The sequence below is a fragment of the Takifugu rubripes genome, chromosome 21, assembly GCF_901000725.2.
Source record: "Takifugu rubripes chromosome 21, fTakRub1.2, whole genome shotgun sequence".
Classification (NCBI taxonomy): domain Eukaryota; kingdom Metazoa; phylum Chordata; class Actinopteri; order Tetraodontiformes; family Tetraodontidae; genus Takifugu; species Takifugu rubripes.
The window spans coordinates 8,316,840-8,341,963 of record NC_042305.1 but is presented as its reverse complement, the minus strand read 5'-3'; the positions used below and the strand labels follow the sequence as shown (position 1 = coordinate 8,341,963).

Below are 25,124 nucleotides of genomic sequence, written 5' to 3'. Positions count from 1 at the left end.
GTTCCGCGCAGCCGTCACAGACATTTTTCAGAAGACAAATACGGGTAATACAGAGAGAAAGAGGCTCGACACACTGCCGGGCTGCCAAGTGAGATTTACTGCCGTCGGCGTCTCAAGGACTCGCTTCAAACCTTTGAAACAATTGTATACCAGGTGATGACAAGCCTGAGATGAAGGACACGTCGAGCGGCTTCTGAACACAAACAAAGCTGACAGATAAGGAGCTGGATAGACAGAGTGTAATGTGTAAAAGAATGGAGGGAGGGGGCGCCGCAGCTGGCGGAGAGTCAAGCACGCAGCCCCGAATCGCTGCCGGCTCGTACAAAACAAGCAAACCGCCGCCGAGAGCAGCGGCGCTCTTCCCTTTCTCCCTCTAAAGTCATCTTTAATCCTGTCACCAGCAGAACAATGCCTTCCTGAAGCCCATAATCACTTTATGGCTCAGATATAATGAGCTTACGATATGAAGTGCTGCTTTAATAGACATTGGAGGAAAACTGTTGCTCAACGTTTACACAGAGCGACTTCCTCTCTAATGCATCATTCCTCTGAACGCTCCGGCTGCTGCCTGCGAAGATCCGTTTGTTTACTGGGACACTTGAGGGTCTCATTCACTGGTTTTTGCTTTTCTTTTGATTTCTTTTCCCCTCAGCTGACCTCGTGAATACCGTAAATAGCATCCACAGAACGAGCGATAGTTCTCCATTTTGGGTGGCAACATTGCACTCCAAAAATCTGCTTTTCAGGGCACTGAAAGATGCCAAATGCTACTTGCTGATGAAAGAAAGGCAAAGATTTGCAACTGCTGAATAAAATCAGTTGAATCCAATGTGGCTTTGAAAGTAGCAGGAGGTTTTTAATTATATTTTCCAGATATCTTGAAGTCTTCAACACATCCTATTAAATACTGCGTCTGGAAGTGCAAATAAGCAGCCGACGCTGACACGTTCTCCCTGAAGGAAATGAAACAAACGAGGTTTAAATGAAGGTATTAGAGCTCATTCATAAAGAGGTCTGTTAAGCTCTTTGCAGCTGAGCGTTTCAGACATTTCAACAGCGCAGAATCCACAACCGCCGACGTTCCCACAGACGAGAAGGCTTAAAAATCACAATGTGACACTGTAAGATGACGGCGCCGAGGTCCAACTGAGCTCTGAGGCTAAGGGGAAGACAGGAGACAATGTGGTGGAGCACAAAACCCTCATGCAGACCCACATCTGTGGAGAAATGGCTGCCAGGCTGCCTCTTTGTGCCGCGCTGTGTCGGCCGTCTGGGCGTCTGTTGCCTTCACATCTCTTCGGGCCCGAACGGCGCTGGCGACACTCGGTGGCCGTTACAGTACATCAGAATGACGCAGGACAGCACGCCGCTGATCCAAGCAGCGTGGGGTTCAAGGCCGAGGGCCGCTGGTTCACGTCGCAACATCTGTTCACAGCCGGGGGAAACTGCAGGCAGCTCAGCGCTGCAAATGAACAATCAAATTATTGGCTCCGAGGGTGGGAGGTTAGCAGATGGCTAACACACCCCGCAACAGCTAATGAATGACATCATACCTGACAGAAGGCCTCGCATGAACCAGGAAGGAAAATAAGAGGTGGACGCAGCCTGGGATGCTCTTGGAATTAACCAGAGAGGACACAGATCCTGAAAACACAAATGTTCCAGGAGCTGCCTCATAAATTATTTTATGCTACATTGAGCACCGGAGCAAAAATGTTGCTGCAATTCCCAACCCTGCCGGAACACATGCTCCGTCTGAACTGCAGAGGGAAAAAACCAGCTCCGCCACTGAACAACGCCACGCTCTGTGTCTTCTAAAGCTGCTTCCACCCCACGGGGAGGTGAGATGGGGACATTGTTTTTATCTTTTGCCTTCGAAGCTCACAGCTTAAAATGGCCGAACTTTAACTTTGTTCCAGGTGCCTCTCGGTGTCTTTTTCTACTTTGATTATGCCCCATAAACGGAGGTTTCTGAGGCAACTTCAGCAAATTTAAGACGAATTGGGGGCTGAAATAATTCCCAAAAACAGAGTTTATGCACCACATCATACTCCGGTTAAGAGAGTCATTCAAACTAGCAGCTAGATATGGCTACACACCTAAATAATGATATAATATATATTATAACTACATTACAAGACCAGATCACCAGACACTGGAACTATGAAAAGGTGTCTGATTCTTTGGGGAAGCCTTTTACTGGAGCACACATGGAGGAAAAGACCTGCCAGAGGTGTTCTTTTTAGCAACTAAATTACTAGAATATCACATAAAAGGTTAATCTCTGTTCTTGGAATAAACCCAGACCGGCTAGCCGTTAGCATACCTGTGCTGTACCTGCTGTAACAGCAACCTGGAGACAAAACGTGCGTTTGTGCGGTTTAAAAGGCAGATATCCTGGCGAAGGTCTGTGTTTAAACTCTACAATACTGAGTGGCGCATTAACAAGTGCAAGGATCCTGTGCTTCACCGGGATTCCGGCATCAAAAGGGAATCCAAACACCTTCTCTTATATTCTCAAGGACACTCTGCGCACAAGAGATTGAATGTCATCACATCAGCTCAAAGAATAACACATCAGTTCACAAAGCTGCGAGCAAAGGCCTCGTGAGTCTATTAGCACACACTTGTCAGGTAATTCATCACCTGCAGAGACTCAAAGAGGTGTTAAAAGGACATTCAGCCAATAACCATCAATAATAACATAAAAACAACCAGAGGACGAAATTTCTGCTTTAGTTTGCTGCTGCTGTTGAGTGGTTTAATCAATTATTAACACACAAATGTGCAGTTATGCTGGCCTGTGGGGAGGGGACGTGATTGATGTCTGGTTCATTTAGCCAGGATTGAAACCATGGCAACGCGTGGCTTTTAAATCTATGTAGCAAAACAAGCAGCATCCTCTTTACTCGGACCAGGTCCAATAAGAGATTAGCATCCGTCATTTCCCAGATCTGACCTTTGCTCAGGTCTCTGCCGTCTCTGCTCCTCCCTGACCCGTTCTGCCATATTTTAAACGGTTAAATAAAGCTCAGCAGTTATTTGTGTCACAAACACAGCGTCCTGGAGGGACGTGCAGAGATCATCTGCTCGTGACTCATGTAAACTGACGGATCTGTGGCGCTGCTGCCATCAAACCACCCAAATCCTGCAGCTGCCGCGACTGGCTGTGTCCTCCATAGCTGCTCACACAGCGACACACGCACGCAGTTTCACTCATCTCAGGACCGCCTTCGCGGAAAAAAAACACATTTGTGAGGCGATAAACGGGACAAAAGGTCGCTGTTGGGGGTCAAGCTACTCTTAATTATACTGACACTGGATATTTCCACCTTCATTTGTGCTCCGATCCAACTTTATTTATAAAGCTCATTGAAAACAAGCACAAGCACGCCACCCTCGGAGCTGCATGATGACCTCCGACCCCGCTGACCCGCTGTATAAATAGTGTATTTTTGTGTGTGTTTCTGTGCCTCTTCTCCTCTCCTCTCCTCTCCCTCCCTCTCCTCTCCTCTCCTCTCCCTCCCTCTCCCCTCCTCTCCTCTCCTCTCCTCTCCTCTCCTCTCCTCTCCTCTCTTCTCCTCTCCTCTCCTCTCCTCTCCTCTCCTCTCCTCTCCTCTCCTCTCCTCTCCTCTTCCCCCTCCTTCTCCATCTCCTCTCCTCTCCTCTCCTCTCCTCTCCTCTCCTCTCCTCTCCTCTCCTCTCCTCTCCTCTCCTCAGCCCCCCCATCAGCAGGAGGGTCCCCCTACATGAGCCTGGTCCTGCTCAAGGTTTCTTCCTGTTAAAGGGGAGTTTTTCCTTGCCACTGTTGCTTGTCTCGGGTCAGGCCCTGGGATTCTGGAAAGCACCTTGAAACAATTTTGATTGTATAAGACGCTATATAAATAAAGATTGATTTGATTTTGATTTAATTTGACAGTGGAAACAAACACTAGGGATGAAAAAATCCGCATGAGCATCTAAACCGGTTTAAAAACAAGGTCAAATTTAAAATCATCATAGGACACGGAAAATCAAGTCAATGTCTCCGAGGTGTCACAAGGCCACGGTCGTCTCCAACCACCGACTGACCTTGTTTCCACTGTCCAGCGTCCTCTCGCTGACTTTCCACTCTCTCTGTATCTATAATCGGGAGGAAAGGGCTAATCCGGCGCCGCGTCTGCCAGCAGCAGCTTGTGTGTGACATCACTTCCATATGCCAACTGCCTGAAGCGTCCACGCTCTGTATGAAAGGATCGCTAAATGATTTCAGCCCATAATGGAGCAGCCTTATCACAGAGCTGTATCAACGGTGTACAAAGGAAATGCTTCTCTGATGTGAGAGGGTTGATTCTTCTGGTGGCGACACCACCGGGATGTTCTCACCTCCACTCCAGAACTGTGCCAGAGCCTCCACTTCCCACTTGTTCAGGGTTCCATGATGAACTGATTGAGTGTTTTAGATGCGCTAACGAGTGATTTTTAGGGGGGGGTCACCGGAACGAGCCTCCATCTATAATTTGATTGTCAAATATTTGAAATTTCCGTGTCAAACAGGGAGAAACAAGACTACGGATTAAACAATCTGATTTTCTGGGACTGGAGGATTGTCAAAATGAGCGGAGATTTGGGGTTTAGCCTCAAATAAGAGTCTGTGAGACTGGTATGACTTGACCACGTTACCCTGGCAACAGTACGGGAGAGCTCTGTTGCCGTTCCACGCTGCATGGGAGGGAGGGGGGGGGGGGGGGGTTGCGCGTGCGTAACACAGGTTTCCTTACAGCCGACGCTAGCGTGCAGGGTTTCCACTGTAATGCTGACCACCATGAAAGCACACTCGGCTCCCAGAAGAAGCTTTATGCGTTGGGCTCTCGGGGACGTCGGCAGCCCTGAAGCTGCTCGCATAAACCAGGAGGCAAAGAGTCTTGGAGACGCAGCCTGGGGAGACGGGGGCAGATGAATTATGAGCAAATATTCTCTGAATCCACTTCACCGGGTAAGAAATCGACTGGATTTCGCTGTAAAAGTGCTTCACAACCAACAGCTCAGCTGCGTAAAATCATCCGGAGGGTAAAGTGGCTTTGGTGCTTCACTCTTTTATAACGGGTGAAGGCTCAAAAGGTCACCCGCAGGTTGATGTGTCCTGCTCGCTCGCTCACTGCCACTGTGACTTCCTGTCTGTAGCACGTATCAAGTAGCATCTGTAGCACTAGCATCCTGAGTTTAACCTGTTTGACTTCTTTTACTGGAAACATTTCTCGTCCCTGAATTCGTGTCCCCTCGAGTCGAGAATACGATCCGACTGGAATCGTCCTCGCTGTGATTAAAGGTTTTCTTTGGTTCTTTTATGTAAAGCGCAGCAGCGGGATTTGTTGCACTACTTCAAACAGCGTTTTGTGCTTCCAAAGCTGTGCCTGAGCAGATTTATCGCCGCTTGGCCTCTGGCTGCTGGCATGTGGGATAAATCACTCTGCCTTGTCATGATTTAGGCTGGATTGATTTAATCAGCGTGGTGCTCGCTAGCTCTTACGCTCGTGCTCGTGTGAAACTCCACAGAGACGCCGGGCGAGCGCGCTTCCTCTGATGCCCAAACTTTGAGCAGCATCAAACTCACTTTTGATTAACTAGCGACATACGTTTATTTACCCGGCCTGTGACTCACTCCAGGCGTATAACCAGACGGTTGGTTGCCCTGCGTGCCAACAAGCTTATCAGCGTGTGAACAGCAGCAAACACATTTTTACGCTGATCACTGTTGGATAATTCGCTGGCGTGAGGATTAAACCGGGTGCATCCTTTCCAACTTTTGTTGAGCAACGTGGAGGATTTTCCCCTTCAGGTGACTCGATGGTTACAGGGTCCATCCATTCCACCGGAGCGGTCAACGCCACCTGTGTGCGGCGTGTTACGTGTGACAACATCTGTGTTCATTGACAATATTCTCTCTCTCTCTGTCTCTCTATCTCTCTCTCTCAGTTTGAATGATGGGAATGTCATCAGTGATGGTGGTGACTCTGATCATGACCCTTTTTTTTTTGGTTTGATATCAAATTCAGATTTTCCTGGGTAAACTGGAACCAAAATGCCTCCTCAACCTGCCTTTTGGGTACCCGGCTCACTTCCAGTGGTTGCTCTACGGTTTCGGCGCTAGCCCGTCGCCCGACATGGAACTTATTTTTGCGTACATGTGAACGTGCGCTGAAAGCCTTTACTCACTGTGAGCATTAGTGACTCAACAAATAGAATTCCCGTGGTTGCACAGGTGGTACGCAAACGTTTGTGTAAATGTGCGCCCGCGTGCGCATTTCACGTACGGTAAACGACGGCAGAGTCGCGACGCAGCTAATGTGCGGGACGCCGCCGTGAGCGTTTGTGTAATTGTTCCATCTTGTGCACATGTGCGGGGCTTCAATTGGCTCCTGGAGTGACGCCATCTGGCCCGTGAGTGCTGAGTGGGGAGAAACGGGGGGGCTGCAGCGATAACTGGGAGGAGGGGGGGGGCAGCAAAACAATAAACACCAGCTTAACATCTGTTTAACAGCCCCCACAAACATTTCAAACTGCGGGGAGGACAAAGACGTCGACTTTATTAAATGTTTCCCACAACCAGCGTTTATTTACATTTCTGTATTTTCTCTTCAACATCTGGCCAAAGCTGAAACGCCGGCGGCGAGGAGGGATTCCAAATATTAGCTTATTCTCTAAACCATTGCAGGACCTTTTGAATTCCATTTGCCTGCTGCTCCTTCAACAGAATCCAAAACACCCAAGATCCTCTATTAGAGGGGATCTGATTTATTAATCAGTCGATTTCAAGGAGCGATTAAACATTTAAATATTCGCTGGGATTCATTTCCTCTCAACATCCCAGACCGTGGCAGCACACGGCCGTTGTTGGCGTTTAGAGGTGCAGCGCATCAGCGAGCGGACTCATTGGACTTTATTGAACTCGCCCAACCTGTATCTTACAAACGGGTCGCTTGGGTTTGACGTAATCTTGTGTGTTTCCGGGCTGAGCGCCCGAGTTGGGAGCCGTTCCTTAAGGGCCTTCATGCCAGAGGAAATGGAATTCAGGGAGCCCCTCTGATGGCGGTACCGCTACGCCAGGCCGCTCGACTGCTGTTCTGCTGTGTGATCTGCTGACGCGTCGGCTCGCTCGGCTGCCACCGATTGAGCAGTTTATTGTGCCTGTCAAACTCGCTCTCTCGCTACATCACCGACTGTATCGCTTTACTGCAGCTGCTGCTCCCGCCGCCATCCCAGCACGCACGCATGGAATCTGTTCCTTCACAGCTTTGTGCAGCTGGGTTCTATAGGCTTAAATCTAATCTACAAAGTCATCTAAACGGTGTAGTGGTAGAACCTGGAGGATATAGCCACTCACTCCCACTGTATGAAAAAAAAAAGCTCAAATCTGTGGCATCTGGAGAAACTGCCTTGGCCCAAGACCCTACTGCAGTCGGCCACTGGAGGGCGTCTGTCGACGAGCTCGTGTTCCTCTGTTTTCTGAGCGGTCAAAAGCAGCTAAAGGGTGGGGGGCAACCATTTATTGCCACTGCCTGAAGAACTGACGGTGGACTGCTGATGTTGAAATGAGTGGCTGCTGAAATGCTACATGTTTACCTCCCACGACTCTTCTCTCCGCTACATAGCAGGAAGTAGCTTTTACATGGAAGAAATCTCCTTTGGAACCTCCCCTGTGTTGTCACAGGAAGCTCCCGGCGTTCTGCTACGATGCCCACATGCTATGAGCGGGCGTCCTCCTGCAGAATCCTGCGGCTTTTTCCCATCGCAGGAGCAGAAGAAGAAATAAACTCGCGCTAATGACACAACGGGGGCGTCCGCGGAAAGCGTCGCCCATTTCTACAATACAGAGCGGATGACGGGCGTTTTTCCCCCCCCCCTTTCAGACCCAATTCAAGGCTCTGGTTACATCGCTGAGTTTCCGCCTCGTCACTAACTCGCGGGACTTCAGAAGTCTTTTCACATCAGGCGAATTTGTGAGTGCGTCCTGCTGCGAGCTGAACCAGAGAGAGGAGTCGATTTTGCCGACGCCGCGGGGGGAAAGTGGGGGGTTCTGGGCCTGAGAAAGCCCACTCAGACGGCTGACTGACAGGGGAGGGCGGGAAACCTCACACATGCCGCCATCACTGCACTCTATAAGGGTGGTAATAGCCTCTTATTGGCTGTAACCACGGATACGCTGCAGGGGGGAGGCCTGTAGGCGCTGATGCTTGGTTGAGGGTTTTCTTGGCTAACCTAGAGCTGGAGCCACGTCCGCCCTCCTGGAACACGGAACAACCGGGGACAGAAGCTCCAACACCGCTTAACAAAACATGCTCGTTGTTTTGGAGCGGCAACTTTCTGACCACAACACGGAGGAATGTTCAGGCCGCAGGTGTGCCACTTCATCCCAGCGGGCGCTTTATTGTCGCCGATGAAGTCCGTTACGCTGAACTAGCGCCTGTCGTGGTGACAGACTTCGATTTGCTGCACTGCTGCAGCACAGACACACAGACACACACACACACCGTTCAGCTCCAACAACAGGAATGTGTTTCCACACTCGGCAGCAGTCATAAATTCATGGTCAGGATCAGACAGTTTGATAAAAGCTTTTATTACGGCCCCCCCCGAAATGCTGCGGTGGAGTAACCGAGGCTCATCCCGTCGGCGTGTAACCTTTAGATGTTAGCGGTTAGCACAGGAGAATCCAGACGCCGCAGAGGGAATCTCGCCAATGCAACAGATTCAAGCGTTCCTGGTGCTAAAAGCTCAGAGGGCTCCGGGGTCACGAGTCTGGAAGCGATGCACCACACCATCACACACGTGTGCGAGGCTTCCACTCCGTCCAGCGAGCGGCCGTCGTTAACGACACATTTCACACTTTCGACACGTGAACTTTACTGCTCTCTGCAGTTGGTTCGCCGCTTTTAAAGTCAGTTCTGCTCGGCAGAAAGCGGACTTTTATTTTCACGCCCTCCTTAAAGCCCACACTCACGACGTGCATCTGTGGCCTAACACACAATATGGGAAAAACCACACACATCCTTGTTCTTCTATCTTTGCGAGGACTTTCATAATACATTAGCCCGACCCCTCCAACGACTTCATATAAAACACATTCTATATACGACATAATAAATATATAATATATTAGGCTCAATAAAGTCCTAATATACATATACTACACAAACAGCCTGATTTATGTCTTTTCTGTCCTCCCCTTCTCCTCTTCTTCTGCCCCCCCAGCCTCTGCAGAAGCCTTCCTGTTGCTTGTTGGGGGGGAGGGTCAAGTCCTGGGGTTCTTCCATGTCACACACACACAAAGGTGTCCACGTCACACCCTCCAGAACCTTTTCTTCCACGTCTTTCCCTAGAATCAACAGCTCTTCAATTATTGCCTTGATGTGTCCTCGGAGTCCCTTTTACACAGTCAAAGAGTTGAAATATTCTCAAAATAAACCACCAGTGGCCACATTGTTGAGAAATATCATTTTAAAGTGGCAAAACGCTTCCAGATCGCCTCTTCTTGCTCAGATGTACAAAAACGGGTGAATACAGGCGCTGAGACGTGAACTGGCTCGTGTTAGCTTTCATTAGCTTTGAAGATGAGCTCATTATCCAGCAGCTGTTGGTAATTTACAATCGCATCACAAAGGAGCTGCAATCCTGCAAAGATGCGCCGCTCCGCCGGGTTCATCCACACGTCGTCTTTGGATGAATGTGAACACAACTGAAAATGAGTTTAACACACTCGGAAGTCTCCTCCAGCAACATGTTAACTGTGTTAACGTGGGCGAGGTTACGGATTCATTACAGCAGCAGGACGAGCGGATCGTTCGGAATTATTGTGTGTCTGAGCTACCGCAGGAGGAGGAATGAGAGGGTCACGCGTGTCGGGGTGAAACGCAGCGTGCGCTCCATCCTGTCGGGCATGTCCTCGCTGTCCTTGACCGGCCCGCATGGGCCCACGCCAGGCCGCCGTCACCGTCGCTCTGCGCCAAAGACAAGTCCCTCTACATTAATATACAATCCAATTGACTCGGCTGCTTCAGCGACGTGCCCTCCTCATCCAGAACGAAGGAGGCCAGACACACAGCCGGCATCACCGGACTGAAACGGGTCCATCCGGCCGCCCTAAACCGCTAGCACGTCCGCAGAAAAGCCCGCGCGCTTCGTCTCTCGCCGGTCCGCCGCAGACCCTTGACCGGGCGGCCTGTTAGTAAAACCAGAGGTCAAACCGTAAAGCAATTACGCCGGCAGCTCATCAACAAAGGGCTGACAGCGATACAATTACCTCCAGGCTGCAGCGGACAAGTGAGCGCGGGGAGAGGGGCTGCGTTTAACTCTGGCAGAACAGCGCCGACTGCATAATTGCACCCTGCCGAGTGCACTTTAAATCCTGTGTTTAACAGGTAGAGAGCAGCTGGGGGAGGGGGGGGGCATCTGGCCACCTCACCGTATCTGTTTCCATTCTAGAATGCATCTCTTACAGTGTTTACGTTCGACTCCCAGTCCGAACATACATGAATCCAGATCCAGGCATTCTGGTAAATAAAGATCCTAGCACACGGGGCTATCGAAGGCTAACGTAGGCTTGAAAAGAATGACTGCCGGCACGTAAATACTGTCAATAAATAGAGGCGGAGTAAACAACACGCCGTGTTCCTTGACGGCAACAAGCTCCATAAATTCTCTGAACTGGAAGTGTGTCTGCTGAGCCTTTAAATGTATTCATACAACTCAAGGTTTTTGCTGCTAATGTCATTTAGCACTTGGGTTTCTTTTAAATTATAGACACATATTTTTTGGGCTACGCTTTTTGAGTCATTTCACTGATTCACCATCTCCTGTGACCCTTTTCCCAATAAGGATCGTTAAAAATTCATCCTAAATTACTGAGTATTACAGCAACCATAAGGCAGAAAGTGAATGGTGGTGTTTAAAACCAGAACTTGGAATAAAGTCCCAACTACAGAGAAAAAGAGCAGACACACATGTGCAATGCTAACATGTGTTTTAAAGGATTCCAGGCTTCCAGGCGACCTGCTCCCTGCTGTTTGGTCACGCTGATTATGGAATTATGATTATTATAAGGTGATGATGACGATGCAGCGGAGAACAAGTACGACTAATCAGGAATTGTAAAGGTGTCTCGATCAATTCTCTGTTTCCATGTTCTCTGTGTCCTGTTTAGTAGCGTAACACCCATCACTCCTCAGGCTGGCCCCTAAATATTTACATCAAGCAGTAAATCCACTTACAGTAAATACATGTTTTCCTTCTTCAAGATTACTTTTGATGCTTTTTTACGTCACATAATTCTGCCCCTCTTGGTTCTATTCTCTTCTGCTGCTGTAACTAAAAACTGGGGCTTTACCTCAATGTCCTGAGCCAACTTTAGCATTAAGCTAACACTGTGAATCAAAAACAAGCTAGCATCTTGGCTGTATGGTGAGCGGAAGCGATGCTTGAACAGACGGCGGCGACCAGTAATCAGAGTCCTGAATTAATGAGAAGCATCGATTAAAGCGCCGCGGTTGTCAGGAACCTCGGACGAGATTCACAGACCGCCTCCCTCTCTGAATCAGCCCGCCGGTCTCCCAGCGGGGCGTGTAAACGTGCATCATTGGTGACCCGGTCTCGGTGCCCCACAGGGTCTGATGTCTCATAAGCTACAATAGCCAGAGCAGCGGTGCAAAGCGGAGCCGGCGCGATGCCCCGGCGCCCGCTCAGGCACGACTGCGCTCTCAGGTGTGGCGAGACGAGACCGAGACGGGTCAAACGTCTTCATCAATACACAATCGCAGCGCAAAGAGAAGCGTGGGATTGATCCGAGGTGAGAAGACAAACAGAGCTGGCACTTATGAGTAGCCGACAGCTGTTCATGGGAATAAAATCTAACAGCTCAAGGTTGTTTCCCGGGGACTCGGTTGTTATCCGCCCTGGTTCATGTGCGGGCCCACCTGCAGGTCCGCTGTCACACGCCAGTTTGTCAGTAAACCTGAATAAACCGGTGCCCGTGTCAGGTTCTCCCGCAGCCTGCACGGCTCCCATCACTCTGGCTCTCCTGTAATGAGGAGTGATCCGTTCACCTCCTGCGGAGGAAGGACGTGTTTATACAGCTCCGGCTCCCAGGCAGCGAGAGCAGGAAAAACAGATTACAGAAGCACTCTGGTCAAATGTCAACACGACGCTGCGCAAGTAGCTAAGAGACGCGCTTCAAAGGCTGCGGCGAGGGTGCGAACAGATGGCTAGCTCTTAGCCGAGCGGCTAAAAACAAACACGCTGTTGAGAATACAAATAAAGGAATTTCCTCTGTGCTGACCCTTGTTCATCCTCGGAGGAGGATCCAGTTTTCCTGCCCCGTGGCGCTGTAAAATGAGGAAGTTCCTCGAAGACTGGAAATGATACAGCTGCTGGCCCGGGCAGCGCGCACGGAGCCGCGCACGAGTGAGGAGTGGGCCTGTTGGAGGGGCAGGTATTCATTACTGAGCGCCCCTGCTGCCAGAATTAAGAGAGGAATCAGAGCGCAGGGCGAACTGTCCTTCCTCCTACTGCAGCCAGGCTCCTAGCATGATGGAATCATCGCCGCTAACGGGCTGTGCTGCACAGCGTGGCGTCGGGGGGGGGGCGGCGAGCCGAAGGCAAAGCGCCGTAATTGGCAGGAACGGGGCCCTCTTGCCGTACAACCCGGGTCACAGAGAAACACGCTGCCTGGTTGTCAATCAGGACGTGGACGTCCCCGCGGCTGTTGTCCTCAGGACAGACATTTACGGCTGTGACGGACAGAGGCAGCACAGAGATCCACGGCAGCCAGAGGTGGGGGGTCTGGGTGAATGCCAAACCACCCACAACCTCGGCCCAGTGACGGATCCCCCCCCCCCCCCCGCCGCCTCCAGCCAGCTGTCGCTGCAGATAAACACAATGGGCTGCTCGCACCAACAACGGCACACTGTAATCTGGAACTGACAGCTGACTCGGCCTCGCAACTCCGAGGGAGACGAGTCTCTGCGAGTCCGTTAACTGAAATGAATTTGGACAAACGGGGACAGCTGAGGTGGACAATGTCCTCTGGACACCATCAAGGTTTTCGTGCCGCTTCCGTACGGACACAGCTAATAGTGTTCCCACTGTGGGGCAACAAGCACACCTGATTCAACCAAACCCCCGCTCTTATGTCCCGCCCCCCTGGTCTCGCATCCTCCGAACATCCCCCCACCAACGGGAGCTGCCAGGACGGCCCAGAAAACGCCCAAATGATTTTTTATAGAGGAAAATGGCTCCTGAGCCCACAACTCACTTGTTGTGCCAGGTTGCAGGGAGCAGCGGAGCAGCCGCTCCGGCTGACTGTTTACATTCGCGCTGGGAAAGTTGGCAGCTGCCGCCCGGCCGGGCCTGCCAGTACAAACCCAGACCCCAGCTGACCTGGATTTGGTGTCTGTGAATAACGCAATACAACTGTTTTTCTTTCCCTTTCAAATTCACACACACACACACACACATACGCACACACACACACACACAGACCTTTGGTAAAACAGCATCAGGTGAGGGGACACAAATCTCCGCCGACCCTCCGGGGAGCTGCTCCGACCCTCGTCCGTTCAGTCTCTATAAGCCCCCCACGACCCGGTAAACGGGTGACTGTATGACAGCAGTTATAACACAATCGATGCTGTTGACTGTATGACAGCAGTTATAACACAATCGATGCTGCTGACTGTATGACAGCAGTTATAACACAATCGATGCTGCTGACTGTATGACAGCAGTTATAACACAATCGATGCTGTTGACTGTATGACAGCAGTTATAACACAATCGATGCTGTTGACTGTATGACAGCAGTTATAACACAATCGATGCTGTTGACTGTATGACAGCAGTTATAACACAATCGATGCTGTTGACTGTATGACAGCAGTTATAACACAATCGATGCTGTTGACTGTATAACAGCAGTTATAACACAATCGATGCTGTTGACTGTATGACAGCAGTTATAACACAATCGATGCTGTTGACTGTATGACAGCAGTTATAACACAATCGATGCTGTTGACTGTATAACAGCAGTTATAACACAATCGATGCTGTTGACTGTATGACAGCAGTTATAACACAATCGATGCTGTTGACTGTATGACAGCAGTTATAACACAATCGATGCTGTTGACTGTATGACAGCAGTTATAACACAATCGATGCTGTTGACTGTATGACAGCAGTTATAACACAATCGATGCTGTTGACTGTATGACAGCAGTTATAACACAATCGATGCTGTTGACTGTATGACAGCAGTTATAACACAATCGATGCTGTTGACTGTATAACAGCAGTTATAACACAATCGATGCTGTTGACTGTATGACAGCAGTTATAACACAATCGATGCTGTTGACTGTATGACAGCAGTTATAACACAATCGATGCTGTTGACTGTATGACAGCAGTTATAACACAATCGATGCTGCTGACTGTACGACGGTGTTCCTCCTCTGCCGTCCGGCCGCCACAGAACAACACGTTAACCTTCCTCCCTGATGTTATTGTGATATTTACCACGAGTCAAAACATGTCTGACAGCCCTTCCTCCTCCTCCTCCTCCTCCTCCTCTTCCTCCCTGCTCACCTCCCTACCCCGCACCACCACTCCGGCCTCGCTCTCCTGGCCACGCTGTCATCAGGACGGTGGCGTAACTGATTTAAATGCGGCGTAACGTAAAACACATCATTACACATCATTTTTTTAGTGCAACACCGGCGTTCTTTGGCCACTTTATTATTATATGTTATCAAATATATAAATCCATAATATTAAACACTACAAAAGCCCCAATAAAAGAGCATTTTTCCCGGTAAAACTCCAGCCTCAGACTGGTCAGACTGGTCAGACTGGTCAGACTGGTCAGACTGGTTTCTTGCCCTCTGCTCCTGCACTGGTGGATGCGTAACCACTTGTCCTGCTGCAGCAACAGAAGGTTGTGGTTTCCAAACCCGTTTCTCTTCCAGGTCATCTATTTTCCTTCACCGCTCCCGGTTGAGGCGACTCACGGTGTAAACTTCTCCCATGTGTGAGCAAATAGTGTGTGTGTCTATGTGTGTGTGTGTGTCCTGCGGTCAAATGTAAAAAATACCGACGCCGCGTCTTCATTTCGGGCGGACGAACTTTGGCTCTCTACTCCAAACACGATCAATGGCGCCGCGGCGGCTGGGTGTAAAGGTCAACCTGACGGCGGCTTCATCACCAACAACGTAATACAGCTGACAAGTGTGTGTGCGTGTGTGTGCGTTTGCTGCCGGTCTTGTTCTGATTTGTTCCTCAGGAAAGGTAATTACCGTTTCCAAACACTGGCTCATTACGATACAGAAACAAATGACTCGTCTATTCTGCCAAAACCATCGACAGCGTAATAACAGCCCATCTGTCCCCCCGAAGCCCCGGAATGGAGCGCATTCATCACGCGGGCGTCGTCGCACGACGGCTACGTGTTATTTTACTTCCAAATGAAAGAGACGGCCGTGTCTCTATTAGCGAAAACAACCACAGAGGGCTGGCGGGCGCCGCGTGGGGCCCTTTGGATGAACAGGAACGCCGACAGCTTCCTCCGTGAAACACTCGGCGTCCATACGTCACGGCGCCGCTTCCACGGGGGCCTCAACGCCCAAGGGGGGGGTACAAAGATGTTCGGGGAGGATGAAGAGGCGAAGGAAGCCGGAGGACTGACGTGGATTGGAATGTGCGAGGAATGCAGCGCGTGGGAGCGCGGCGTCGCCACGGACGTATCTTTGTGCGTTAAATGCATATGTCAGCATTCCGCCTGCCTCCGTCCCCGTCTCGCCTGCCGATCTGTCAGTCAGGGCGCAAAAGGAGGCCGCCGCTCCTCCGCGTGGGTGCAGGCGTCTGTCTGTCAATAGCCTGCGCTCCTTATTTTTCTGTTTGTCTCGCTGCCAAACTGACAGTCGGAAGTGTTTGCCGAAGGAAAGAAGCCGGCGTTCCCGGCCGAAGGGCCCCCCGCTGGGAGCACCGAGAAGCCCATCTTGACGGGTGGGTGTTTGTGGTCGCCGGCGCACGGATAAGATGCCCTTCGGTGCTGATGAGAAGCTTTATCTGGAGCAGACGCAGCCTTGTTAGAGCTCAACGCTGGTGTTTAAGCTAGTCGTGAAGAAACGGCGAGGGATGAAACGTGGGGGAGAGAGCGAGAGGAAGCGTCTCCGGCTGAATAGAATTACCTCGTTCAAACCCCCTGAATATGCTAAGTAGCGCTTATCTCTTCCGTGACCTTGCAGAACCTCACGAACACCAGCAGGAGCGGCGAGCTTCGCCGCGGCTAGGTTCGGACCAAAAACACCCGCGCCGTAAAAGACGTCAACGTTTACCAAGGCTAACGATCAGCAAAGCGCTGGAAACGGAGGCGCTCGGCTAGCAGGCGGCGCGGTGATTTATTTCAAACGGCACGTGGGTTCACCGCCGGTTCAGGAGTCCATTAGCAGACCCAGTTGTGCGCTACGTTTTTCTGGCAGCGAGACGCGTCCGAGGAGAAAACGCTCCCGCCTGCTGGAGCCGAAACGACATTTGCTCTGGTGTCTTTACACGAGTAATGAAACATTCCATCCATACATTCTCCTGCTACCTATTACTGGCAACTGCACCCCCACCTCACCACCACCATTTTGGCAAGCATGCATCGGACGTGACATGTGTGGACTGGCAGCTAGGTATCCCACAATGCATTTCACCGTAATGGCAGAAAGTACAAACTACAGGCTTTCAAGTACGGACTCTAGACATTCACAAGTCCAAGTGGGATGTTCCACACGCCACGACCTGGATTCATTCACGTATTCCCGTCATCGTTAATATTCACGCTAACATTCACGTTAATGTCCGCGCCACGTTATCAGGACCCTCCCGTTATTACAGCCACTTTTACGCCATTTTAAAGTCCAAACACCGATGAGCATTTCGCCTGTCGGCGCTAAAACGGCTGTACGTTTATCCCGCCAGACGCCCTCGGTGGTGTGACGCTGCCTCCGTCGTCACGGTTACTCCCAAACAAACGGCGGCGTCAGGCCCGTGGAGCGGCGCGGCGGCGTGACGGCTGGACTCCTGAATAACCGTGGCTCTCTCCTGGGGGTCGACGCCGTACGCCGCCAGCTCGTGAGTGTTTTCCTCCGGCTCCCTCAGCGTGACGTGAATCTTTTTGCCGCCCCCGAAGGCCGAATGCGCGTTAACAGTTGCGGCTGTGTGATTGTTGTTTCCTGGAGGGGGGGGGGGGGTGACATCTGGCTCTGGTCAAACAGCCGCTGAATGTGGTCCCTCATGTTACGGCTGAAATCACCTGACAGCATCTGAATCCCCCCCGAACAGGTTTTCACCACGGAGGAGGACAGTGCGCAGGGCTAAACCTGCTAGCGCCATGCTAACATAAAAGGGACCTCTGTCTCCATGCTAATGGACCTAACAATGCAGCTGCTGTTAAGCAGTGTTGTGCTGATGCCGAGTAGCTATGGCAACAGCAATTGGTCAAAACACTCAGAGTCTTCTGCCACAAGGTGGCGCAACTGAGAGATTCAGGGGATTTTTCTTCCTTTAGAATTGGAAAGCGTTTATATTCAGGCAGCAACAGTGGGCTAAATGTGAAATAAGGCAACTTTTGGGTTTGGCGGGGGGGTCGGGTCAGCTCCAGGCTGCAGATCAGTGAAGACAAATGGACCATATTCACCAAGCCCATTAGGACACATCTGTAGCTAATATTGATCACATGATCAGATTTCCACCTGCAGATCAATAGACATCATCTTAAATAGAAACATCTATCAAACCAGATCTCAGCCTTCATCTGAGGCTAAACGCTCCCAAGTGGACACAGATCCACCACATCTTAGCCCGCTCACTGCGGCATGTGGGGGGGGGAGGGGTCGGGCCTGTGTGGGGGGGTTGGGCCCTGGGTTTCTGTAAAGTGCCTCGCAACGGTTTGCCGTACAAATAAAGACAAACTGAATCGAGCCCAGAAACCCTGACATCATCGCTCTCGGCGGCAGTTTACACGCAGTTTCATCACCGAAGGAGAGAAAATCACAGCGTTGTTCATGCTCCCGATGCAGCAGCTTCAGAACGCACCCCCCCCCCCCCCCCCTCCCCACACCACCGCCCCTCATTGGCCAGCCTCGGTGGAAGTGGAGAAGAAATGGAGCTAGCGTGTTAGCCCCCGGCTCCAGACGTTGGCGTGTTGCGAAAGGCCTTAAGAGTTCTCTCACCCCAGGTTGAGGTGCATTGTGGGTCTTTCCTTTGTGTTGATACCAAGCAGGGTGGATTGCCATGACAGCAGATCATAGGGACAGAATGGAAGCGCTATAATCGGAGCAAAAGGCTGTGTAGCTAAAAAGATTGTCTACTGGAGACACAAAGGCCCTCCAGTACCCTGGAGAACATTAGCTGAAAATAGGCCACAGGCATTTCAGTCCATGAAAGAGGAGGAATGAAAATCTTCCTGCAGCTTATTTAATGACAACAAAAGGAAAGCGCTCCTCCTTTTATGAGCGCTCTCTAATCACTGGAATTGTTTGGATCACACAGAACATTGAGATTTATTTGACGCAACTTAAAAAGAGGGTTTTTTTTTTGGCTTTCGCGTAATTTAATCGCAGCATCGCCGGCGGAGTTGACATAACTGCTCCCTAACTTGGCGCAAAACAGATGTTAGCTTAGCATGATTAATCGCTGCTTTTTGTACAGCGGAGCTGTCGGCGAGCGGTGAGCGCGAGGACGGGGCCGAGGAGCATCTCTCAGACGGCTCCCTTACTTGAGTGCTCGGCTTCAGAGATGCCGTCGGGGACCGAATTAATCCGTTCCACACGACTGATGCAATTTGCTTTAGCGCGCTTGACATACCACTCTCTGTTAGTCTGCTAACTTGAAAGGTCTCTCGCGTGGTTGTAAATAAGCTCTGATAAATCAACTTTGAGAAAAATATGAAGATGACAGATGCTTCTTATAGTGACGCATCATCCGGAAATGTCTTTGCATTCACAGCAACGGTGCAAACAGATTTATTACCGCTGTTAGCATTGAGCTATGCTCATTTCCAGGCCCGCCTGAGCTGCAATGGTGTCATTTTAATGTTGTAAAAAACAGAGGTTATACTGAAACACGGGAAAAGGGGCTTAATGAATGGTAATTAGTGGCAAAATCCACACAAAATAAATAAAAGAAATTCAAAAACAGTTCCAATTTGGCTTGCAAAGTTGATAAAATGAAGCCATCAAGGTGAGCTAGCATGAAAAAGCATCTACTCCCTCTCCAAAAAAGAGCTATCTTGATGCTAATCTGGTGCTTTTGAGAGCAGATATTAATGTTGTTGGAATATTTTGTTGGATGCAGATAAATCCCAGCGCCCGCGTGCACGCTCCTGCCTTTCAACAGCCTTTTATACAGTTTTTAATACAATCCAAATACAGCCGGCTGAAATCACAGCTGGGAAGCAGAGTGATTCAAGAGGTCGTAAAGAACAGAGCAGCAGCTGCGGCTCACTTGATATGTAGCCTGCCTTCTGTCGGCTGAGGTTCCTGAACAGACCTTTCAATTCTCCTTTCCCTGGGCGAGCGGGATAATGAAAGGCCGTAGCGGGCCAGAGGTAGTTGTTGGGTTTATACATTCCTCTTCCTCTCTTCCCACACACTTTAAAAAAAAAAAAAAAGTCAGAGCCAGATTGATCCTCCTTTTTGAGCTCCATTCTCTCGTCGGCCACATTCATCAGCGGGATTGTCGGGTCTGAAAGGCCCGCCGCCTCAATGGAGCGGCTCTGCCCGTTCACGTGTGGCGTGACCGAAAAAAAAAAAAGACAGAAAAAGAAAAAAGCCTGTTCACATGAAGTGCTGTTGATTCGCGCTAAGCTGCCTGTGTGTTCGTAGCCTAATGAGTCACGCAAGACGGGCTAACGGGGAAAGACGGGCTAACGGGGGAAAGACGGGCCTCGTTTGAGCATTTGATGTCTTTTCTCGAATGATCGGTGCTGACGTGAAACAGGCAGAGAGAGAATCGCTGATCAATCATCTCACACATCACAGGAATCGCATTCTCTGTTGCTACGGGGGGGTTTCCTGCACAAGAGGGGGGGAAAAACCCCTGATTTTCCCCGAAGGACGCACGTCAGCAGGACGTCAGTTATTACCCAGACCTGCGTGGCGCACGGACCTGTCATGCATCACCTGCTCCCATGAGGAAACCACCTCTCTGCAGGCCTGAGAGCTTTACATAATGTATGTAGGTGTGATTCCCAGAACAATGGAATCTGCCCATTCATGCTGCAACTAGCAAGGTTCTAGAGCAACCTACACATCCTCTGGCTCTTTGATGTGGGTCACGGGGCTTTTATGAGGCTTCTGCAGCGCTCAGAACTGACAGGATGCCTCTCGCGTGAGGGGAAGCGCCGGCAAATTAGGCTGCGTCACCTTTGAAGAGCGGAGATGGAAACTCTCTGTAGCGTTTGCGCGGCTCGACGGGCGCGGCGGCGTCCTGCGATTAGCGCCCAAATAGGATTTTAATCAGGAAAGAATGCGCAAAGGCGGCTCGAGGTGTTTTCAGCTCTTCCTCGCGCTCTCAGAGAGGCGGAGACAATGGGAGCTAAAAGTCATCACCACTCCTGCGATCTTCCCCCGCCGTGAAAGAGGCCGCTATTAAGCTACATTCCCGCCCCTGCGGTTACGCTCTCGTCTATGAACGAGCTGGTTCAAAGGGCCGGGAAACGGACGTCCTCCTGGCGCTAAAAGCAATATCCTGACAACGTCTGGCCTCAGATGGCGAAAGGCTGCAGTATTTATCACAAGGGGGAGAGGTAGTCGCCACGGCGACGCGGCGCGAGCGAGGAGAACCAATATTCCACAGCAAACTCTAAAAAAAAAGTTTGTTCTCAGTTGTCTTTCGCCTGAGGCTACACCGTCCTCTGCGGCTACAGGGTTAGCATGGAGGTCAACATGTCTGACTGGCGGCTGACATAAATCCCCCGGGGAGAGAAGAACGAGGACGTAAGTTAAATAGCGTAAATATCACGCTAAATATCAACACGTTTACGGTTTCTACACTGAAAAATGGATCGTCTCTCTTCATTTCTGCTGCCAGACTTGTAATTACAACTCTCAGTTATCTTATCTGGACATTCCAACCAGCTTTCATTCCTAGAATACCAAAAGCACCCAAGTCGAGTCAATGTTTGCGCCTTTAAAGCCGCAGCACGGCCGTCGCGTGTCCGGCTTTGCGGTGAAATCGGGTGGTTGACGGATCCCGGAGGACCGGCACGGCAGCCAAGGGCGCCGAGTGCAAATCAAATTAGCATTCCTGTTTTTTTAGAGCACCTATGAAAAATGCATGCAGGCTCAGGAGAACATAAACTGTGTAAGAAGGAGGCCGATTTCCTGCGAAGCTTCGGCGCTGACAGCCACCCACATGATCCGTGTAGAAATGTGTAGAAATAGATTTACAAGAACCAGCATTAGATTCTCCTGGTTTTACCCAGCACGCTAACACCTTCTAGCGCTGAGAGCTGGTCTGGAGACCAAATAAAGATTTAAAAAGCCAAGGAAATGCAGGGATTCCTCATCACGGATGTGAAGTTTTTTTTCTTTTTACGGGAAATTTCGACACATTTTGAATTCTATAGCTCAGGAAACTTCATAAACGTGTTTGCTAGCTCCGTGTTTGTGCTTCGTGATAAAAGTTTGGGTTGCAGGCTTCTCTGCGTCGCTCTAAAACGGCAGACATCTTCGGATATTTCCTGCCTTTGTTCCAGACAGGACAAAGAGGTGATCATGGAAAAATGTGGGGATCAGTCGGGGCTTTTCAACCCACTGGAAGCTCGGTTCCATTTCCTGACATCCAAGTCTCTAAATCGTACCACATGTACGCACAAACCACCGAGGGCTTCCCTCTTACTTTTCCAGCCACGGTTAAATCGGTCTTATCCCGACACACGCGGGCTCTCCTGACCCGCCGTGTTGCATTGAACAATGGGGAAAACGTCTGGTTGTCTCACGTGATGTCTGTTTGTTGCTAATTCAGACCGTTAGCATATATTTATAGTCCGAAAGCTCCAAAAACCTGTCGGCTCGGGATCAGAGTGGAGGAAACGAGGAAGGATTGATGGCCACTTCCTGCAACCTTTACGCTGCTCCCGGGGAGGCTGATGGCAGCTTCCTGTGAGTCGCTGGGAGAAACACACAGACAACCGGTTGCAGAAAAACACCCGTCAGCACCAGGCAATTAGCGTATGGAAGGCTGCGCTCCATGCGTTTGGATAAAACAACAGAAAAGTAGCCTTTTTTCCCGCTTTAAGTCTGGCGGGTTACTGGCTGGCGGGATGGAGGACGACAGCTGTGGCGTGATGGCGGTGTAATCCAGAATGGAGGTGTTTCGGGTGTCAGAGGAAGGAACCAAGGGGAAGAGCAACCACTGCAGCGTCTGTGTGAGCGCGTCGCAGTTAGCGTCGCGATCATTCCGGTGCCGCTGCAGCGCATCCTCGGACTTACAAATGAGCGCATCCAGCCAAGGTGAACGCTCCCTGCAGGGAAAATCAAACTGCGAAGGTCCTCTGCTTTGGTTGCCGAGCGAAATGAGGAAGAAACGAAGCTTTGAAATGGAGCCGAGAGGAGATGACGCACTCAAGCTAGGAGCCCATCGGCCCATCGCTGGAGGTGTTCTCCTGCCTTTTAGTGAATTAAAAACGACACCGCTGCCCACGTCTCTTTCAACAGATATCATCTCTTAGTCACAGGAAGAGACAAGCCTCCTTGTCCAGGGAGACGGGTGCGAGCAATGGAGGCTGCTTTTTCAAAAATGCTAAATGAAAAGCTAAAAGCTAAATAGAGCACGGGGAGGAAACCGACTGACGAGACCTTCGCCCAAGTCAGAAACCCTCCGTTGTGCTGTCTAACGAGAATCCCGGTTGACCTAAACCTCCCGCTAAATCCCCTTTTCCTCGCCAAAACATCAAAAGTCTCTTTTATTACTGCCGTGGGAGCGAAAGCCCGAGCGGCAGATGTGATGCTTATCGGCAGGAATTAGATTAAGAAGCCAGCTGATAAGATCTTATCACGATACGTCGTACACGTGTTTCTCACGGCAACGTGCCAGAGAGGGGAAGAGCGGCGCTCATTAGCCTCCCCGTCAAAGCTGCTGCGCTAACGCTGAGTCGGGGTCAGCTGATCGAAACGGCACTATCTGCATTAACCGCGTGCGGCGGTCACGCAGCGGCACCACCCGGACTTTTCCTGCTTTGATTGTGGGTTGCCAGATCTGCCAGGAATCCGGCCACGTCAAGCTCGGCCCGCAAACCCGGTTCTTCCCGCGCAGAGCCGAGCCAGGTATTAGCCAGAGCCTGCCGTGACTCCCCCGGTTTATTATCTCAACACAGCTTGTTCTGAGTGGCTCCACAGGAGGGGTCCCTGGGGACGACCCCTTAACCCCCCTCTCCGCCCCCCCCGCCCGTCCTTGGGAGCCAAGCCTGGAAACAAAAGCTCGATCCTTTCCAGCCAACAGCTCGCCTCTTCTCGATTTATCGGATTTATCGGAGATGTCGGGGGTGAGCGACACTTTTGCAGATTCCTGCGCGGCTCCTGGAATGCTGCTTTTCCCGTCCTCTGACTTTAAGCTGTTCCCAACAGCAGTTCCCACCGCCCGCCCAACAGGAGGTGTTACGCAACCTAAACGCCGTCCCGATGCGGCGCGGCTACTTTTGGAGCGCCGTTTTGCCCGTGTGAGCGCGGCGCTGAAGAGAAGCGCCGGGCCTCCGCAGAGTTCCCCGGCACTCTTTCCATGCTCTCCTTTTCCTGCCACGTGCTTCCATGCCAAACGGAATGACTCAGAAGTTACACCCCATCACACCTACACACACGCTGACTCAGCACAAAAAGAAGTTTCTGTTCTGCAGAACAAATTCTCTCGTCATCCATCCCACTTCCTTGGGGTTTTTTAAATCCCTTTTTGACCTTTAACCTTAATTCAAGCCTTAAATCCAAGAAGCCACGAGGAGGCCGCCGCCATTTTCAACGTTTCGCTGGCACGTTCACTGGGGACCCGAAAACAGGAAGTGATACCACAGCTGTAATAGCGGCCCATGTTTGAGTTCTGTGAGCGGTTTCGGGGGAAGGTGGAAACGGTCCCGAGCGACCTGAAGCTGCATCTCCTGAGACGGGCGGCGCCCATCGAGCCGCGCCCATCGCCAACCCACAATCCCTCACCGGCAGCGGCGACGCCGTCATTTCCCTGCAGCCCAGGTATGGCGCCGGTTGGTGCGTTAACGGCCCGTTTGTTGCGTGGGAAATTCCAAAACTGGAAGACGGGGTCGCGGTTAATTACGGATCAAATCGATCAAAGAGAGCAAAGAAGAGCGCAGAACCTCAAATCTGAGGGGTGCGGACGCCGTTTCGGCAGCCCGCCCCCACTGGCGGGTCCGTTCAGGGCTAATGGTCCACGGAACCCGCTGGGAGAACATTAGCACGCGCGTCCCGGAGAGGCAGTGACACGCGGCCCAGCAGTGGGGGGGTTATTCCAACGTTGCCCTGCAACAACAGCACGCTCTGCTGACCCGGCGGTGCTTATTTTTAAAACCACAGGTTGTCGTACAGCATCTGCTCAAAAATCCATCCCAGAATCCTTTGTGTTCCGCAGCGGCCGGATCGGATTAAACTGCGCAGCTTTGGGATGTTCCGTCTGCCCCCTGCTGCTGTTGTGGTTGGGGAGCGCTCCGCTCCGAGATTACCGCCGTAATAACATTCAGCCACCTGCTTTACACCAAATATAGCAACCATGGGGCAGCTTCGGCAAATGCCCCTTTAAGAGAGCGGAGACTGCTGCACCGGGGCAAAAGCTCCAAATATGGCTCCAGATATGGACAAAAATAACGTGGCGCTTATCGGGAGTTTATGGAGGGGAAAAGAAGGGAGGGAAGAGGGGGGGGTATTATTGAGACCCAGGCAGAGTCAAGCTGCCTTTGGGGTGTGAAAAGGTCAACTCAGCAGAATCACCGGAGCCCCGGAGACCGTTGGGGGACGGATCACCCATCACGTAAAGCGGCGCGCTCCGACGGAAAAAAGGCACTTGACTTGCTTCCAGTGGCCTGCGGGGGGCGCTGTGGTTCACCC

The 25,124-nt window shown here is 51.0% G+C and overlaps 1 protein-coding gene across 1 annotated transcript in view; it reads right to left on the bottom strand.

Annotated features, from left to right (window-relative positions):
* Positions 1 to 25,124, bottom strand: part of fbrsl1 (fibrosin-like 1) — a 205,270-nt gene that overhangs the window by 158,271 nt on the left and 21,875 nt on the right.